Source organism: Camelus dromedarius, chromosome 25 (assembly GCF_036321535.1).
Source record: "Camelus dromedarius isolate mCamDro1 chromosome 25, mCamDro1.pat, whole genome shotgun sequence".
Classification (NCBI taxonomy): domain Eukaryota; kingdom Metazoa; phylum Chordata; class Mammalia; order Artiodactyla; family Camelidae; genus Camelus; species Camelus dromedarius.
Genome location: NC_087460.1, coordinates 16404571 through 16421803, shown reverse-complemented (window position 1 = coordinate 16421803; position 17233 = coordinate 16404571). Strand labels below are relative to the sequence as shown.

The window sequence follows — 17233 nt, the reverse complement described above, 5'->3', positions numbered from 1 at the left end:
GAGTTCTGGCTTAAAATAAGATTTATCTTCTTCTTTGCTAGGCAACTCTATTAACTAAAAATAGAATATTATTCTTTCTTGGGATAAATTAAGATAAAAAATGGTCAAACATTAATATATCGTGTTAAATTAATACATTAAAGCTAAATTATTTTATTCAAGTAAAACAGCTGGATTATAAAAACTCAGCTGAATTAAAATTTATTTAATACCCAGTCCCTTATTCTTTATTAAAAGGTATTAAACTTAAGAAATCTAACAAAACATCTCATTAAAAGTCACCCTCCCCCCAAAGACAAAGAAATCTGTCATTTAAAAGAAACAGGAGGCTCACTGTTAAGTTCCATGAAGGTTTCAGTACACTATCACATATTTTCCTATCTGAATTATCACTGTTTCACCTTGAACTTTTAATCATTAAGTCAACACAAATGAACATAAAACACATGTAGAGCTGTTAAATATTACAGAGTGTAGTAATGTTGTGGGAAAACACTCAGTATAAATAATACTGCTTAGTTAATATAAACTTGCAGGGTATTTATCCTCTTGATCAGAGACTTCCTACCACGGCTCATAACAGAGAAGACCACCATCTGCGTTTTTTAACACCACTGATATCTTCAAACTTGAATCCTTAAGGAGGGTAGGAAATGCCTTAATGGATCAGATCAATGAACCACATGGTCCAAAACTTTACTCTAGGGGGGGCACATTTTTAGATTCAGGTTTCAGTCAAGTTTGGGGCGGTACTGACAATCACCCCCAGCTTCCCTCAAAGTCATGGTTATTCTTGAGAGTCATTTGAAGAATCTCTCTTCCCAGCAAAGACCCCTAGTACTTTCTTCTAGAAGCTACAACCCTGTTCTTTTCTTCATACTCTCCGAGTCCAACTCCTAAGCTCTGCCCCCAGCCCCAGGACTAGACTAGAGGGGAAAACGAAGGCCTACACTGCAGGTGCGTGTGGTAGACTGGTCATCATTGGAACCAAGGACTCAGGAAGCAGAAGGGCTCTGGCATCTCAGCTGGAATCTGGAACACATTTTTCCATGGAAACAGTGATGCGGGTAGAAGTCTTAAGGTATTAAGGTAGTTCAGTCGTTGTTTTCATTGTGAGGTTTCTATGTTCAAACCACTCTTGTGTAAATAATTTTTATAATGAAGAACTAGGTTTATTCAGTAACTTGCTACTGGGGAACAAATGTTCTTTTAGCCAAGAACCACTTACTATCTTAAAAGTCTGTTGGACTCATGTACCTATGGTCGATTAATCTATGACAAAGGAGGTAAAAATATACAATGGAGAAGACAGTCTCTTCAACAGGTGGTACTGGGAAAGCTGGACGGCTACATGTAAATCAGTGAAATTAGAACAACCCTCACATCATATACAAAAGTAAACTCAAATGGTTTAAAGACCTAAGTATAAGACATGATACCATAAAACTGAAAGAGAACATAGGCAAAACATTCTCTGACGTAAATCATAGCAGCATTTCCCTAGATCTGGCTCCCAAGGCAAAAGAAATGGAAGGAAAAACAAACAAATGGGACCTAATCGAAGTTAAAAGCTTTTGCACAGCAAAGGAAATCATCAACAAAGCAAAAAGACAAACTATGGAATGGGAGAAAATACTTGCAAACAATGCAACTGACAAGGGGTTAATTTCCAAAACATACAGACAGCTCACACAGCTCAATATCAAAAAAACAAACAACAAAACAACTCAATCCAAAAATGGGCAGAAGACCTAAATAGACAATTTTCCAAAGAAGACATACAGATGGCCAACAGGCACATGAAAAGATGCTCAACACTGCTAATTACTAGAGAAATGCAAATCAAAACCACAGTGGGGTATCACCTCACACTGGTCAGAATGGCCATCATCATAGTCTACAAATAACAAATGCTGGAGCAGGTGTGGAAAAAGGGAACCCTCTTACACTGTTGGTGGGGATGTAAATTGGTGCAGCCATTATGAAGAACCCGTATGGAGGTTCCTTATAAAACTAAAAATAGAGTTACTGTATTATCTGGCTATCTCACTCCTGGGTACATATCTGGGAAATACAAAAACTCTAATTCAGTTAGATACATGCACCATGATCTTTTCTGCAGCACTGTTTACAACAGCTAAGACATGGAACAACCCAAGTGTCCATTAACAGAAAATGGCTTAAGAAGATGTGTGTGTACATACAGACAAACAATGGAATATTACTCAGCCATAAAAATAAAATATTACCATTTGCAGCAACACAGATGAACCAAGAACTTATCCTACTAAGTGCAGCAAGTCAGACAGAGAAAGACAAATACTATATGATATCATTTATACGTGGAATCTAAAAAAATAATACAAACGAATCTATACACAAAACAGAAATAGACTCATGGACATAGAAAACAATCTTATGGTTACCAAAGAGGGGAGGGAGGGACAAATTTGGAGTATGGGATTAACAGATAAAAACTATTACACATAAAATGGATAAGCAACAAGATTTACTGTACAGCACAGGAAATTATATTAAATATCTTTTAACAGCCTATAATAGAATAAAATCTGAATAACAATAACAGAATCACTTTGCTGTATACCTGAAACTAACACAATATTGTAAATCAATTATATTTTAATTCAAAAAAGTCTACTGGAATCAAGCACCTACATTTGTGGGGACATATTTCCCCAAGACTGGTGCTTTAATAAAGCAATTGTAGTCATTCCTCACCATTCGTGGATTCCTTACTTGTGAATGCACCCACTAACCAAAATTTACTTGTAACCCCAAAATCAACACTTGTGGCACTTTCATGGTCATTCACAGACATAATATAGTGATGAAAAACTGGAGTTGCCTGACCCATGTGGTCCCAGCTGAGGCCGGACAAAAGCAGTGCTCTGTCTTGTTTCAGCTTTCATTTTGTCAACACGTGTCCTTTTCTCTGTCTATTTAGTGCCATGTTTTTGCATTTTTGAAGTTTTTTGTGGGGACTTCACTGTTTAAAGTGGCCCCAAGCATTGTGCTAAAGTGCTGTCTAGGGTTCCTAAGCGCAAGGAGGCTGTGATGTGACTTACGGAGAAAAATATGTGTTGTTAGATAAGCTTTGTTTGGGTGTGAGTTACAGGGCTGTTGGCTGTGAATTCAATCTTAGTGAATCAACAGTATGTATTAATAAAGCGTCTTTAAACAGAAACACATAAAACAAGGTGATACATTGATCAGCTGATGAAACTGTTATGACCAAAGGTTCCTGCAAATAATGAAAATTGACTGCTAACTTTAAATGTTATAACTTCCTTTGGATGGCAACCATCAAGCAGCTGAGCAAATTCGTTTATTCCCTGAACAGGACACACAAGCATACAGGTGGCTTATTGACAATTTTAACATTTTCTTCACTGTTGGTTTTGCTCAAGATCTGAGGTTACTGCATGTTAAAGAATTCTTTGTAAAAACAGTATACAGATAAACTGGATAATAAGCAAATCTTCACCGTCAGGCTAGTTAATTTAATTAAATCAAATACTGATGCTAGCCGCCAGTTCTTTTAGCATCACAGAGAAAGAGATTCAGCACAATGAACGTGATATATTCTGCATAGTACTTACTAGAATTACCAATAATCAGATACTAACGTTCTCCTTTGTATAGAAAACTGGTAAAAAAAAAGTACTAAAGGGAGTTTGTAATAATTATCTCATCCTAAAACGAATTTGATGGGTGAATTAAATGAAGTTATGTAGAATAACTGTTACCAACTAAAAAGGTATTAACTTTTTAAATGTTCAAGTGATGACCAAGGTAAGGAACGAAGTGTCTCTGGGTACCTGCTGCCTGGAGAAATGGGAAAGGAACTGAAGAGGGAAAAAACAGCCTGGAAAATGAAGCAGGACGAAACACAACATGGGAGGAGGAGGAGGAGGAGAGAGAGAGTGAAAACACTTAAGGAAAAAGGGAGGGATGAGAAAACAGACTTTGGTAGGTACAGGTAACAGTTTCTAGGACCCTGCCTCGGATGCCAGTCATCCTGCCCCTGAACTGCAACGCTCAGGTGATGCCTGTCTCTGACACTCTTGTTCTGTATTTTGCAAACTCAGTTACATGGACGCTGTTTTTAGCAAACCCATTATTTTGCTGTAACGCCGTTCTGCAAATGGTGTCACAGGAAGTGGGTTGTTATAAAAAGGTTCCCAATGTCAATAGTGGTGTCAAGGAAGATGACCTTAGTAATATAAATAAGCGGCTCCCAAATGAAATCTTGAGAACAGCAGTCCTGTGAGATGCATCACGGGGAGTAAAGCTCCCCAGCCCAACAGTTTTGGGAAACGTTTCATAACACGTCGTCTCTGGGAGGCAATGCGCAGTAAGATAAAGGTTCTGCACCCCAAGGAGGAGAAGATGGTCAGGCTTTATTAAACTGACTCAGTGACTTAGCATGGGGGGTGGAGGAGTGGAAAGGGGGCACAATGTCTATAAAATATCTGTACTTTATACTATAGGATACAAACTACTGACTTTTACAAAATATGCTTATATATAAAAATGAGATTCCTGCCAGCCCTTTACTGTATCTTCATTGAAGCACCCAGAAGTGGTGATGGATATACTGCTTGCAGTTTCACTTGTAGAAACAATAAAGGACAAGTGAGCAAGTTTAACAGAACCCTAGTTTTGCTCTTTCTCTTACATGAGAAGTCCTCACTGCCATGATAAAGCCTGCTCTTCTAAAGACAGGTTTTATACTTTTCTTTTTAGAGACCTAAGTCATAGGATTTTCTTTAATAGTGTGTTTTTAAAAGTTCACAATGCTAAGCATATCTGCATTTTAATGATTAAATCCAATCAAGCCATGCTCTTTCCTGTATTACTCACCATCCTCAGGTCACGGCACTCACACACACACAGCAATCTAACGTTTCCCAAATCCGACATGTGCAAGTGGCCGCTCCACAACCACGGCCAGGGCTGGCTGAGTACTTACCACATGCCAAGCTCGGAGCAGCGTGCACGGTGCAAGTTCCGTGAGTCAGGTATCATCGGCCTCATTTTAAACGTGAGAAAAGTGAGTCTCAGAAAGCGAAAGTAACTAGCTCTCCCAAGATCATGAACCTAATAACTTAGGGACATATATTCAAAACTGGGGTGAACAAAGAAGCTAAGAAGTGAATAAGGGAGGCCAAAAAAGACTGAACAGATGCACTCTGGTACTTTCACTGTAAACCAAATCCTTCTAATGAAAGCATGTCTTTGTTACTGAATCTAGCCACAACAAGAGTAATAAACAGCTAACACTGACTGAACTCTTCCAATATGACAGATGGAAAAGTTAACTGTATATCTCCATCTATATAATTTTATTTAATCTTTTCAACACTCATCTACAGCTCTACGTGACATGAATTATTATGGAACAGCTGAGGAAACCGAGGCACAGAGACATCAGTAACTCATCCAGCCAGCAAGCGGCAGATCCAAATCTAATCATGCTCCTACCTACTGAAAAGTTACTCATACTTAGGAAATAAAGTTACTGGTAAAGTCAGCCAGGACATCTGTAATCATCAGTCGTGGCTCCGTCACATCAGATGTGACCATGGGGACTATAAATTCCAACACCACTAAGCTGAATGATACACTTGGCTGAATTACTGCCACAGAACTGAGAAGTGAGGAGCTGATATTCAACAGTCCAACCAGAATCAGAAAGGAATGATCCCCGAGGGTCCTGCAGGAAGCTGCCCCTGCCAGGCCCCCCCTGTCTCAGTAAAGCAGAAGCAGAGCTTGGGTCTGAATCCAAATGTTATCAGGCTTCCAAAGTCTGCGTCCCTTCCACTAGAAAAAGCTGTCCACAAGGCAGAATCATTTTCCTTCTCCCTACCAGAATAGATACTGGCTACTTCATTGGTGGTTTTTATCCATCTGTGTGGCATCAATTATAGTTTCCAATCAGGTATGAGGAATTCTATTTCCTGAATTGAGTACTTATGACATTCTGCAATGAAACCCACTGTTTCACATAATAAGAGATAAAAATAAATTTGTTTTTCATCTACAGACTTCTCACTCATGATACCATAAATATTGAGCCCATCAGTTCTGACACACAAGCCCATTTTTACAGTGACAATGAATTGAGTGTGCAGACTTTTCAACAAAACATCGTTTTGACCAGCGGCTACAATGGTGACTTTAAATAGCCAAACTTTATGTATCAAACATGCTCCTTTGCAGGTATGTATTTCTAAGCTATATTAGTATTTTAATATTTCAAAGCCAAAATAATATAACTCGGGGAGGAAATAGTAATGTATAAATATATAAAATTAAGGAAAAAGTGAGTGCCTGGTTCCTGGGTCAAAGTGGTTGTCAGACTATAAAACTTTCTACTAACTTCAATTCTAAGACTTAATTAACACAGTACATAAAGTAGAACAGCTGGTCTTCCTTAAATACAATTTGGTTCCACACTCCTGCTCGGAATCCTCCGATGGCTCTCCCCTGCCACCAGGAGTTGGCTTACAATGAGGGCTACAGAGGCGCTGGTGGCCTTGAACTACACTGAATTGTTCGTTTCTGTGTGTTGGTCTTAGTTCGTTTCCATCACTTCTATGACATCCTTTAGTACCAACCAAGTGGCCCTTGTCTCATGCCACCCATGGCCCCCTGGCCTTTCCATGCTATCTTCTACTGTGACCAGTGGATAAAAGGATTAAATTCTTTAAGAGTATGGAAGGCAGAAACTATACCTGGCAAAATTAAACATGCCAGCTCTCTAAGAATCTCTGTTAAACTAGAGCTATTTCAATTCATAGAGAATTAAAAAGTATTCATTCAAACAATCTGGAAAGGCAGTTTTCCTTTAATCTTTAGGACTCAAAAATAATTTTGCTTATTCTATGTATTTCCTGGAGAAAATCTAAGTCAACTAAATAATGAAAGCCCCAGATGGTCTACAACAATAGGTGAGGCTCTGGGTGATAAGCTCAAGGAGACGTATACTTTGGAGATATTGCTTGTTTGGTTCCAGACCAAAAGAATTGAGCTTCACAAATTATTTGGTTTCCCAGTGCACATAAAAGTTACATTTCTAGTATACTGCAGTCTATTAAGCGTGCAACATTATGTCTAAAAAAGCAATGTATGCATCTTAATTAAAAAATACTTTATTGCTAAAAAATGCTAACCACCAGTGAGTCTAATCTTTTTGTAGTAACATTAAAGATCACTGATCACAGATCACCATAATAAACACAGTAATAATGAAAAAATCTGAAATATTGCAAGAATTACCAAGATCTGACATAAAGGCATAAAGGGAGCAGACGCTGCTGAAAAAATGGTGCATACAGATTTTCTCGATGCCAGAAACCTAAAATCTGAAAAAACACGCTATCTGGGAAGCGCAATCAAATGAGGTATGCCTGTAACAGGTACCTTCCATGTAGTAAAATTCTAATAGAGAATTTAATTATTCAGTGTAATGAAACAAATAATGCTATTCCATAATGCTCTACACTTTATTCCTCACATTGTGTTAGGTGTCACTCTCTTTAAAGATATGCAGTGTGCTGCTCTGCATCTAAGCTGGGGAAGTTTTGGGCTTCAAACAGTCTAGGTTACTTTATGGGCATTCAGTATTATTGGAGGAGACAGATGCTAATTTTGAGAAGTGCACTGTGAAATTTCAGGGCAAAGGATCTGATGATATTTATCCTAGGTATTGTCAGTGATGCTGACTAAAGTAGTCCTCCGGGGGACAGTATTCTATTCAGAAAATCAAAAAGCCCCCGTCCTTTACTGAAACCGCAGCATCAAGGTGAAGGTGGCTGGGGGACTGGAGATGGCAGACAGACTGAATGCGGGAAGCCACACACCTCACCTAGAGCACATGAACGAGGATAAATGGCCCCACTGTAGGGTGCACACCTAAAGCAAAGGGCTGTTTAAGATCCCAAATTAAACTGCTTGTTCAAGGGGGAAAAGCCCCCAGTTTTTGTTATGTTCAAGCCAATTTATCTGCATTTCATTAGTATATCTAATTTCCACCATGTGTTTATATTCCATCAACTGCTACATTTTCAGAGCAGAGAGCAAAGCTCAAAGCACCGCTAATCCAGCAGTTACCCTGGCGAAAGGTGACCTGCAGAAGCATCACCCCATGGAATGAAATGGATCAAAAATGCGGCCGAGTATTACTCCGGCGGTCACTCAGAGCCCCTCCCTGCCTCAGCGAGGTGCAAAGTGGGAGTAAAGCAGCAGTGAGGTAATAAGTCACCATTCAGACAGAAGGGGGCCGTGGGAATGCTATTGGTATAGTGCACGTGCCTAGCAGCTGAGAAAAGCAGATTTTAAAACAAACATTTTAGTTAAAGTATAACATACTATAGAAAAATTCAGAAATTTTAAGAGTGATGAATATTCACAAAGCACACACACTCGTCTAATCACTTCCAAGATCAAGAAGAACTGGGCTCCTAGTCCCGACCCCTCCCTGAAAGGCAACCAGTATTCTGACCTCTATCATCACAGACTAGTTCTGCCTGTTTGTGGATTATACGAAGTGGTGCCTGGTTTCTTTGGTAGCAGGATGTTTGCTGAGCTTCATCCGTCGATGTTCGTGCTTTGTTCTCTCTCACTGCAGGAGGGATTCCCCATTGCAGAAATATACCACAATGTGTTCATCTGTCTACGGTTGATGGACAGTATGGTTGTTTCCAGTTTTTGGCTTTTACAAACTAAGCTGCTTTGAACACTTGTAGCTTGCAGTAGGATTGCTGCCCTCTGCGGTTGTCTGCCAACTGATTCCTCTGCCTTCCCTCCTGTCTCCCCTCTTGCACATCGGTTTTATACATTATTGCTGCAGAAAATCTTTCTTAAATACAAATTTGATTCCACATTCCTACTCAGAATTCTCCGATGGCTCCCCATTGCCCTCAGGGTAAAATCTCAACCTCCCCCTGATCACCCTGCAGCTCTCTCAGCTCCCCTCAACCCTTCTGCCAAGGCATTTTGTTTCTTCGAATCTATCATTCACTCGAGGATCTTTGCCCTGTGTATGCTGCTTGCTCTCCTTCCTTCGAAAAGGCTTCTGATTCTTGCATATCCTTCAAACTCACTTTTATCTCCTTCCATGCATCCTCCCCCAGTCTTTCAGCTCCTGTTTTGATCTAGTGGTGGCCACTCTCTCCTGTGCTTGTGTTTTGGTCTTACCATGGCAACTGTGAAGGGCTTATCTGCTTAACTCCTCTGATTCTCATTCTACCTCCTGAGCCCTCCAGCCCAGTGGCTGACACACAGTGGGTACATTTTGTTGATTAACACAGGTGCAAGCTGCTCAGGACAGGAACTACAGTTTACATTTAACTGGGGGGAAAAAAGCACAGTACTAATGGGAAAGTGACAGTGTGAACCTAGAGGTGACAAAATTGGCATTCATGTATTTTAAGCCCAGTAAAGCCCTGCAGTATTGACTTAGACTCCTGGAATAAATATTAAATCTTACCATTAATGACGCTACTGTGACTATCACACCACATTGTAAAATTCGTTAATATATCCCAAGACAATACCTAGAGAAGGAATACTTTTGCTTGAATGTACAATTTGTGGTTTCCATGTAATCTTAAATAAAACATTTGATTGAAATAATTTTAGGGAAATTAATTTTTAAATACTTGGTGAAAGGAAATGTGCAAGTAAATCATACTTATGAAAGAGAGAAAAATAACTGCAAAAAATAAAGTCCAAGGTTGTTCAGAAATGGGAAAAAAAATCAGTGTAGTATAAAATTCTCCTGACACAGCTCTTTCTCAATAGCTTATCACTTAAGCAAAGCTTTTCCCTCTCTAAAAACAAATTAATCAAAATAGGTCAAATGTCACCAGGGAAGGAGAAACACATGCTCCACCCTACAAAGTAAGAGAGTTTAATAACAAGAATGTAAAGAATCTAATGAAATCAAACCAAGGGAACTGATGAGAGTAAACAGCATAGACTTCTCAAGCCATCTTCAGATTCCGCTTTATAAACTACCTATCTGAGTAACTTGTTGCAGATTTTGAATAGACCCATAGATTGACTGTGGTTAATATCCTCCCCCGTTTCATAACTTGGGATTATACAGAGTGAACACAACATATGGTCTTTTCCCAACTGTTCCTTCAAATATGTCATTTGTTTTCTCAGTCAACAAGTTCTTAAGCTATGTTTAGCTTCTTCCGGTGGGGAAAAGATAAACAAACCTTTCCTGATTTACAATTACATTCTTTCAGGCTAGAATTAAACAAACATATGCCTCATTTCATTTTTAACACCAGACTCTAAGGGTTCCAAAACATTCACAATAACTCGTCATTCATTGTCTTAGTACAATTCTGCCATCAATGAAAAGTTAACTAAGTTTTGGATATCTTGAGTCTGTAAGATCAATAAATATTTCTGTACAGCGTCGGTAAAATTAGAAATTTGCATCTAAAACTGAGAAGACAGATCCAACACATCAAAGTGTCAGAGAGGTGACATAAAGCTATAAAATTCACTCAAGTGTACTCCAATTATGCCTTTAAATAGTATCTCTTTAGCATTATTGTACAAATTTATATCAAGCTATCCTATGTTTCCATTTTAAGACTAATCTAGACTTGCAATTACATCTTTTAATGTATGTATACACACGTGTATATATTTATGTATATGAATGTGTGCGTCTATATCACGTCATGTATACACACACACGAGCACACACATACACACATTCATTCTCGCTCTCTGCTCAACTATAGTTTAAAATAGAAATCAGGGTTCTCCTCCTTCTTTGTAACTGTTAATCTTGTGAACATACTGTATGTTCATTAATGAAGGAATTACCCAGTGGATAACTGCTCAAGTTATATAACTTCCCAATATCAAAGCCTGGAGGCTTATGCATTTCTGATTGCCTAAATCTCCACAAATCCATAATAATATTAATCCAACTGATTTCCCAAAGGAGCAAAATAGTACAGATCTCTAAGGCACAAATTCAATAATGAAATCCTCTAAAAGCTGTATATATGAAAACTAACGTAAGCAAACCCACGGCTTGTGTTCAATGTGGCGGATAACAACATATTCAGGGGAGGAGGGAGATCAAATAAATTACTTAAATTTCAGGCTATGGGACAAAACCACACAGAGTAAAACTATGCAAATCGTGGTCTAACGAAATAAAACATGCATGTTAGTTCTGTATAAATGTATTCAGTGCTCAGGAAACAATACAGAGTCAAAGTCCAATAAAAAGTCAGCAGTGACCTCATTAGTAAAATGGGAACCAAGGACTCAAAGCCTAAGCAATTTACAGCTGAGGATGCGGGGCGAGGAGAGAAGCATCACGGAGCTTTCAGCACTGTCACCCGGGGTGAAGGTTTCACGGTCAAGAGGAATCTATAGCCAGTCAACTGAAACACTAGCAGAAGTTAAACTTGGACTCTTTTTAGAAGTTTTTCCACTGCTCAAAATTTACCTGGTAGTGGCAGAATGACTACGAGTATGAAGTTGCCAATTATTTTTTAATTCAAATCCAAGGAACCAATCATTTGCACTTAGCTATTGAACCAAAAACCTTATGTGAAGGAGATAATCAATGTCCTGATTTTCTTTTTTAAAATCAAGAATACTAATATGTTTAAAGTTATTATTCAACAACAACTAAAAAGGCCATTGTTTAAATGAATCCAATACTCAAATTTGTGGACAGAATGATCAAAGTCAAGAAAATAAAATTATAATTTAGCTTTAAATACACAGTGTGATTCACAGGCTCTGTGTTAATCACCAGGGTCAGACATTCAACAATACATGACTATATAGGAAAAAAAATAGCAAATATTCTTTTTCTTTCTATAGTTACTTATTAAATCTAGGCAAATCAGTTGATTTATCTAAATTAAGCCAACAGTTATAACGTTTTATCTAAACAAATCCGTTTAAGAACTAAATAACAAGTAAAAGCCAAAGTCATTTTTTTAACTCTCATGCCACAGAGAGGTACCTTCAAAGGTAACAGGCTAAGAGCACTGACGTGAAAATCATCATTGGAAAAATCAGTGGGAAACGACATTAAAATCATCAGTGACCAGTGCTGTTACAGGCCATGAGGTTTTACACTACAGGCTTTAAGTTACAGTGTGAGAATAATTACAATTCTGAGACATCACTTCTGTTTTTTACCTTGGAAAATTCAAACAGTGTTGATAAATGTTAGATAATTTATAAAGTTAGGCAAAGCAGTTACCACTATGATTTTGTAACATTCCCTCCTACCACCAAAAACAAAAAACAAAACTCTAAAACAGCTGGTTAACTGATCTGTACAAGAGTTAAAAGAAATAAGTAAAGAACTCAGGTCTCTAATCTTCAGTCCTCTAACACCCAGCCCCAACAGGAGCCTGCCATAAAACTCTAGCCACTCAGACCCCCGTCATCTCCCCAGACTAATCCCAAGGGCGCTGTGAGCAGCAGACGAACAAAGAGGCCGCTTCACACCTGCCCGAGCAGAACCAAGGCATGGAGATTGTCCTCTCTACTTAGCAAGGCTAATCCTTCTGGAAATGCTGTGTAAGTCCCCTTCTTCACCTTTCGAGCCTGACCCTAAGCAGTTCATTCAGTTTCACTCAATTTCACGAGAGGAGGAGCCTCACAGGAACCCCCAGCCTTGGATGGTGTTCCCAGCTCAGTCACGAGGAAGGCCCGTGATGTCCCTTCCAGTCCTGTGATTCTTGCCTCACCTTATGAGTGCCGTTAAAGTAGCTTTTAAAAGAAAAGACAACTCAAAAGCAAACTTTTAGCATATAAACATTCTCTAGGGGAAAAAAAAAAAGGTCCTCCAATTGTGAAGAAAGAATATGCATCTGTGAACATTCCACAAACCTCCAAGTTAGAAAGACTGACAGAGACTTGAGTGATAGGAAGGATTTGTCTTTGAAAACAAAGCAGTAATTTATCAGGCCAATAAATTCATTGTGAAGACGCTAAAGTCAAATTAAATAAAACCAACAAGAGACAAAGCAATGTCCTAGTTTTCTGCACCGGGAGCTGAGGCTTCACTGAGCACTAATTATATCTGGTTGGAAATGAAGCAAATTAAACATGTTCCCTTATAAATGGTTTTTTTTTTTTTTTAAAACAAGAACCTTTTAAAGAACAAAGTATTTTGAATTATTTTCCCAAATTAATCTTGGGAATTAAAGTGTAGGTTATACAAGTAATTTTTTTTTTCCTAATGTGCCCTGGGTAACAATGACGAAAGTGTTGGTTGAAGATACACTTAAAAGCCAAATACCTAGTTCTGTAGTTTTGGGCTTTCCAACATGCCTCAGAAGCTGGGGTTCTAAACACAAAGTACAAAAACACATAAGTAATTATGCAGGATCTGGGGTCCTCAAATTGAATGAGAATGTAAAATACTTTCGGGAAACTGTCCAAACCATGTATTTTAGCTTGTTTGTCTTTGCAGTCTTCAATGCATTTTTTTTTTTTTACTTCTAGTCAATAAAAATTCAAGTTACCAATCTTCTGGGCTATACTACATACCAGATTCACAGTCATGTTAGCTCTTTTAAAACAAGAGCATAATTAATTAGTAATTAGTACATATATGTAAACTAAAAAATGTGCAGTATTCTGTATATATGTATTTACAAATGATATAATGTGTATGTGCAGTCGAACTGTAATAATTCTACCTAATAAAACTGAAAAAGGAAAAAAGAATTCCTTACACTAAAAAAAGTTATTCAAAATAGCATATATATAAACTTTCCATAAAATAATAAATATTAAAATAAGTATCAAGTTTCCAATAACAGCTGAACTTAAATTTTTGCTAAATAATTTTCTATTTATTCCTCAGTTACAATTTTCCACTTCAGAAAACAGAAGTCGTGGTCAAAAGGTTTGAGATGAGTCTATAAACTGAGTCACAGCTTCCCCCCTGACATGCACATAGAGGTATATGCTCCACAAAGAATATTTTGGCTGTTTCTGGCACTACTGATCTAAAAACTCATTACGCCAGTTGTTTCTAACTCTTGTCAAAATATGGGCACAGAAGCAAGAAGAAAGAAACACCATGGAAACCACGGAAACCTTTTAAACAAAATACCCAACATCACCCAAGCTAAATGTAGATTACAAATCAGCACCAGCTTCCTGCGCGTTCCGCTCTCGTCCACATTAAATTAATCTGAGAGGTCAAAATGGTTTCTCGCTGTTGCTTCCTTTCTATTCCTGCTTGCTGCCTATTCAAAGGAGGTAATTTACAAACTCTGAGGAAAACGGCGCTGGGCCGCGCTGAGCCCCGCATCTCCTTACGAGGAGGCTGTGCTTTGTGGCACTTCAGAACTCACTGAAGCACAGACGCGGCACCCCCGGGGTCAGGTGCTTCTCCCCTTTTTGTTCCAGGATGGTCTCCCATCTGCTGGACCACAGGAACTGTTTAGCAGCAGTTACATGCATCTGAAAGGGTATGGACCTCTAGCACTGGAAAGGATCCAGAGATCACCTAGGTCAGGGATCCCCCCCGTTGTTTCCCAGCCCCCACAGGACAGGGACAGGTCCCAGCTTCCATGCACAGTGGCCGACGGCTGGGGCAGGGGGGTGAGAGGAGATGTGACCACGGGCAGGAGGACACAGCCCTGTGCCCTGCCTCGGGTGTCTCTCATTCTCACTACTTCAAAAACGAAAACTTTTAAGTGGAAATGATCAAACAAATAGTCTTAGAAGAGTATTCACTGCTCTTTTCTGACAGGCCAGGTCCTTCAGCATTTACTGCCCATATTTCAAAATAAAGGAACTCTGCAAAACCTCCTGATTAAAACACCGAGGGGAAAGGGAAGGGGAAGCAAATAAAGGTGAGATACAATCCAAATACAGCAAAATTATTTGTCTTTTCTACACAATGCACCCCACTAAAATTTGTGATGTTGAATTAAGAATTGCTTTAAAATCCATCTAACTAAAAAATGCCATATAGCAGATTCACCAATAAAATGAAGAGTTTGTTGTAGCCTGCTTTTACTTTTATAGGTACTTTCTATTTGTTGGCAAAAGTTTGTTTTTAATCTCTATGTGCACTGGTTGCTATGAACTATATCCTATTTTGGAGACTTAGGAAGATCAGTGTTTCCCTGTAAACTTTAACGGGCATTTTGCCAACTGTCCAGTATCACTGATAAAAATTATTAACTCCTAGAAGTAAGGTTAGTGAACTTCTTCTCTAGGCTGTACAAGGCCCCAGCCCCTCCTGTGTGGGCGTGACCGTCGGGCCGGTTTCACTCCTGCTTACTTAAGTTGTGTGGCCTAATGATAGTCCGTCCCCATCTCCACAGCTGGCTAAGAATAGTATCACCTGAGCTAGAAGAGGAGCTCATTCACACACTTAACATTCCTTAAAAAAAAAAGAAAAAAGTTCATAGGGGAGGTGAGGAACCAGAAAATAGCAAATACTGAGAAGATGAAAACATAAAGCCATCCACACCTCATTCTTCTAACCCACAGGGCTCACACTCAGTCTCAATAGCAGGTATCATGGCAACCTCTTCATTTTAGCTTGTTCTCAGGCAAAATGCATCCAAACGCATCCTAGTTCATTTCCTCATTGATCCCTTCATTCCTTTACTCTTAATACACATCTGGGCCTCTCTTGCTCAAATCCACGACCTCTCCCTCACTAAAATTAGGATAAAGTCCACATTCCTGCCACTGCCCACACCTCACTCCAGCCCCTTCCTCAATGACACTTCTTTGTAAAGTTGCCGTATCTCCCCGCCCCACCATGTACTGTTTTCTCTGCTTAGAACATCTTCCTCCTTCCTACCCACCTCACCAGGTGAGCCCCAGGGAGCCTGCTGGTCCCTGCTCGAGTGGGTGGTGGTAGCCAGGAGCCACCAGCAGATGCCAAGAGCTTCCTCTGTGCCAGGCACACATGCTAACTCAAAATGAACCACTGAGGGAATGTTGTCATCCCCGTTTTACAAATGAGGATGTGGAAGCTTTGAAAAGTTAATTTTAACTTGGTTCAGTACAGCCAGTACAATACGGAGCTGGGATCTGAAGTGAGTCTGACTCGAGTCCTTGCTGTTAATCTTTACCTGGAGGGTGGCAAGCCCCAGGGACCAGGCAGGTTTGCATACTGAATGCAAAGAAACAGTTTTCACCTCCACAAAGAAATACGCTTTAAAAACAAACAAACAAACAAACTCATGGCCCTTTAAGTTCACTTCTTCCTATTAGGACGAGTAATATTCACTTTCATCTTATGTCTATCATAAAAAAACCAACAGCCCTTCATTTATTAATTTTCCCTAACATAAAAATCTGGATAGTTAATGTCACTTTTCTTGAGAAACCATTTATATTCTGGAAAGTTATAATGTGCTTTATGATGAAAGAGTGTGATACTAACTTACTAAAAGTACATCTTAATTAAAGAATGAATATAGTGGAAAAATATAAAAGGATATGGAAAAGCTCACTATTCTTGTCATTGGGTGTTATAAAGCCAGAAAATGCTATAAACATTTGTAGTTTTTCTGCTGCAACCTGAAAGATCACAAGTCTTCAATATTTATGTGAGCAGGTATCAAATTCTTTGGATCAAAGGAGCTGCAATGTTTTCAGCCTGAGAGCCGAGCCACAGTTTTGGTAAGAATTTGATCCGGCTCATTATGGGGTATCTGGAGTTGAACTGAACTCTTCAGCAACATTTAACCTGCCCTTATTTTTACCTTAGAGGAAAAGTCACGTTTCAAGGATGGCTTAAGTATCTGATATATTTAGTCCCCAACATGTCTGCTTTAAAATAAGATCACACACAAATTGCTCTCTGCAGTACATCTGTGGATAAGAAGCTCTTTTAACTGATTATGTAATATTTTAGTTTTGGTAGTAAAAGATTCCAGATGTTTACTCTAACAGCTTTTGTAGACACATGGGATTAATGTTAGACACGTAATCACTGGTTTTGGGACAGGGCCAAAGCATGTACGTGTGCCATTTAATTATGTTGGCACCCCAGGCATTTCAGACATCAACAGAATTTCTCAGCTGATATTCCCATTACTAAGCTCGTTTTAAATAATCACAGAGGGGTATGGAAATTGGCATTACACGTGCTAAGAAAATCTATCAAGTTCCTTTTACTTTTAATAGATTTGGAGGTTTTATGGGTTAAAAAAATCTC

At 38.9% G+C, this 17233-nt stretch overlaps 1 protein-coding gene across 6 annotated transcripts in view; it reads right to left on the bottom strand.

Moving 5' to 3' along the window:
• RASSF8 (Ras association domain family member 8) overlaps nt 1-17233 on the bottom strand; it is a 95698-nt gene that overhangs the window by 20920 nt on the left and 57545 nt on the right. Inside the window, exon 1 of one of the 6 annotated variants that reach the window (XM_064479128.1) lies at nt 4994-5009. The exons of the other annotated variants lie outside the window; for them this stretch is intronic. The gene's annotated coding sequence lies outside the window, so the exon portion shown is untranslated. Of the gene's footprint in view, nt 1-4993; nt 5010-17233 lie in introns of those variants that run through there. 6 annotated transcript variants of the gene reach the window in all.